Raw genomic sequence first — 3,909 nt, forward strand, 5'->3', positions numbered from 1 at the left:
TTTATTTACCTATCTTTTCCCCTTCCTACACTGTGATTTCCTTGAGGAAAAAGTTTAGGATGAATCTCTATATTCTCGGCATAGATTATCACTGTTAATAATGATTATTTCCTGGTAATGGAAATTTTACATCAACAAGCTCATTCTCTAGAGAAAGAAAAAAATCAAATAGGATTCTAAGGCTGATGAAGGATGGAAAAAAAAAAAATGACTGCAGTAGGTAACCAAAAGCTGAGTGGAAAATTGGGAACTCTTTTTTTTTTTTTTAAATTGCATTTTAGGTTTTGGGGTACATGTGATGAACATGCAAGATTGTTGCATAGGTACACACTTTGCAGTGTGGTTTGCTGCCTTCCGTCCCCTCACCTGTATCTGTCATTTCTCCCCATGCTATCTCTTCCCACCTACCCACCCCCCACCCCTCCCCCATTTCCCCCCAACGGACCCCAGTGTGTAGTGCTCCCCTCCCTGTGTCCATGTGTTCTCATTGTTCAACACCCACCTATGAGTGAGAATATACGGTGTTTGATTTTCTGTTCTTGTGTCAGTTTGCTGAGAATGATGGTTTCCAGGTTCATCCATGTCCCTACAAAGGACGTGAACTCATCGTTTTTGATGGCTGCGTAATATTCCATGGTGTATATGTACCACATTTTCCCTATCCAGTCTATCATCGTTGGGCATTTGGGTTGGTTCCAGGTCTTTGCTATTGTAAACAGTGCTGCAATGAACATTCGTGTGCATGTGTCCTTGTAGTAGAATGATTTATAATCCTTTGGATATATACCCAGTAATGGGATTGCTGGGTCAAATGGGATTTCTATTTTTAGGTCCTTGAGGAATCGCCACACTGTCTTCCACAATGGTTGAATTAATTTACATTCCCACCAACAGTGTAAAAGTGTTCCTATTTCTCCACATCCTCTCCAGCATCTGTTGTTTCCCGATTTTTTAATGATCGCCATTCTAACTGGTGTGAGATGGTATCTCAATGTGGTTTTTATTTGCATTTCTCTGATGACCAGTGATGATGAGCATTTTTTCATATGTTTGTTGGCCTCCTGTATGTCTTCTTTTGTAAAGTATCTGTTCATATCCTTTGCCCATTTTTGAATAGGCTTGTTTGTTTTTTTCTTGTAGATCTGCTTTAGTTCTTTGTAAATTCTGGATATCAGCCCCTTGTCAGATGGGTAGGCTGCAAAAATTTTTTCCCATTCTGTTGGTTGCCGATTCACTCTACTGACTGTTTCTGTTGCCGTGCAGAAGCTGTGGAGTTTGATTAGGTCCCATTTGTCTATTTTGGCTTTTGTTGCCATTGCTTTTGGCGTTTTGGTCATAAAGTCCTTGCCTACACCTATGTCCTGAATGGTTTTGCCTAGATTTTCTTCTAAGGTTTTTATGGTATTAGGTCTGATGTTTAAGTCTTTAATCCATCTGGAGTTAATTTTGGTGTAAGGTGTCAGGAAGGGGTCCTGTTTCTGCTTTCTGCACATGGCTAGCCAGTTTTCCCAACACCATTTATTAAACAGGGAGTCCTTTCCCCATTGCTTGTTTTTGTCAGGTTTGTCGAAGATCAGATGGTTGTGGGTATGTTGTATTTCCTCTGAGGCCTCTGTTCTGTTCCATTGGTCTATATCTCTGTTTTGGTACCAGTACCATGCTGTTTTGATTACTGTAGCCTTGTAGTATAGTTTGAAGTCCGGTAGTGTGATGCCTCCTGCTTTGTTCTTTTTGCTTAGAATTGACTTGGCTATGTGGGCTCTCTTTTGGTTCCATATGAAGTTTAAGGTGTTTTTTTCCAGTTCTGTGAAGAAGGTCATTGGTAGCTTGATGGGAATAGCGTTGAATCTGTAAATTACTTTGGGCAGTATGGCCATTTTCACGATGTTGATTCTTCCTAACCATGAACATGGAATGTTTCTCCATCTGTTTGTATCCTCTCTTATTTCGTTGAGCAATGGCTTGTAGTTCTCCTTGAAGAGGAAAAATATGGAACACTTCACGAATTTGTGTGTCATCCTTGCGCAGGGGCCATGCTAATCTTCTCTGTATCGTTCCAATTTTAGTATATGTGCTGCCGAAGCGAGCACAAAATTGGGAACTCTTAGACATGGTGATACCTGGGGAATGAAACCGGACACAGGAGGGGGAGTGATGGCAGACGAGTTTTCATTTTCGGCCTTTCTAGTGGTCCAACTTTGTCTTGATCAAGTGTATATGTTTCTTTAGTAACCACAACAGTAAAAACTTAGCAAATTGTGTAAAACCAAAAATAAAGAATGTCCTCATGAAGTGGGACCTGTTTAAGTAAATGGTAATTTACTCACACCATGGATACTGTGCAGCACTGAGACAGGGAAAGTAGTCTGTACAGAAATGGAAAGCGATACATGATGTTATGTAAGTGAAGACACTTTAAAAACTAAGTTGATGACCAGTATGGATGTTATGATGCCAATTGTGGTTTTTTAAATCTCTATGAATATGTATATCATCCGACTCAGATCATTTTCTCTTACAAGTAGCAGAGACTCAGCTTTGAAGCAAGATAAGGAAATGAATTGGTTCCTACAGTCATAAAGTCTGGGGAAAGGTCTGGAGCTTTAGCCATAACTCGATCTAGGGGCTCAGAGATCAGGCTCAGGAAGACAGCACTTGTCCCCAGAACACCTCAACAGGTCTGGGATGGAGAGGATGGCCCAGCGTGCATATGGGCTGGGGGAGGGGGATGCTCTTGGGACCAGACCTGGGCCATATCCCAACCCCTGTCCCAGGAGGCGGGGTCAGTCTCCTTCAGTTGAGTCTCACAGGCTGACTAAAACTGTGAGCTGGATGGGGGTGGTCCCCAAAGAAATTGGGTTATTGTTTCCAGAGGAAAGTGGAATGGATTTTGGATGGATTAACTCAACTGATGCCTACCATAGACACACTGTCACATGATCCTGTGGAAAAGCTCTGGAAGGAGAGTTAAGCTTGGGTGAGTGGAGAGGAGCAAGTCCCCTTTTTGAGGGGCTCACACAAACCCAGGGGATGGCACGTTACTGTACTCCTGACGCTGTTCCTTTCCAGAGTCCGTTGTCACAAAACTGTCTTGTTCAAAAACATTTTGGCTGCAAGCGGCAAAACCCCACTCAGATGGACTTGAGCAGAAGGTGGGGGAAAATTGCTAAAAGAATCCAAGGGTCCCACAAAATGCTGAGACTGTAGTAGAGAAGCAGGCACCATTCTCCTCAGTTACTGGCAGGAAAGACAGAGGCTGTGAAGGAGTCTGTTTGCCTCTCTTTCCTCTTTTCACTTTTTTAAGTTGACTTTATTGAGGTATAATTCACATACAATCAAATGCACTTTTTTTTTTTTTTTTGAGATGGAGTCTCGCTCTGTCACCCAGGCTGGAGAATAGTGGCACGATCTCAGCTCACTGCAACCTCTACCTCCAGGGTTCAATGCCTCAGCCTCCCGAGTAGCTGGGACTATAGGCAGGTACCTGGCTAACTTTTGTATTTTTAGTAGAGAGAGGGTTTCACCATGCTGGTCAGGTGAAACTCCTGACCTCAAGTAATCTACCTTCCTTGGCCTCTCAAAGTGCTGGGATTACAGGTGTGAGCCACTGCACCTGGCCCAAATGCACATATTTTAAGTGTATAGAAGGGTGAGTTTTGGTAAATGCCTACACTCATTTAATCACTGCACCCCCCAAAGTTCCCTCAGGCCCCTTGCTGTCCAACTCCCCTCACACCCTGCCCCAGGAAGCCATTGTTCTGATTTCTACCACCTTCGATTTGTTTTGTCTTCTCTACCTGACTGTAAAAATGAAACGATATGGTAATCCTTTTTTGCATCTCTCAAATGCTCTTTTTTGATATCACAGGGTCCCTGGGCTCTGCGTCTCTCTGTAGGTCTTTGCTGTTC

General features: G+C 42.9%; 1 non-coding gene across 1 annotated transcript; it reads right to left on the reverse strand.

The window, feature by feature from the left end:
- Nucleotides 1–1,983: 1,983 nt before the first annotated feature.
- On the reverse strand, nt 1,984–2,090 carry LOC120367310 (U6 spliceosomal RNA). Its single transcript, XR_005581714.1, has one exon. It is a non-coding gene; the product is annotated as a U6 spliceosomal RNA (small nuclear RNA).
- Between the last annotated feature and the right edge of the window lie 1,819 nt (nt 2,091–3,909).

Source organism: Saimiri boliviensis, chromosome 8 (assembly GCF_048565385.1).
Source record: "Saimiri boliviensis isolate mSaiBol1 chromosome 8, mSaiBol1.pri, whole genome shotgun sequence".
In the NCBI taxonomy this organism is placed as follows: Eukaryota; Metazoa; Chordata; class Mammalia; order Primates; family Cebidae; genus Saimiri; species Saimiri boliviensis.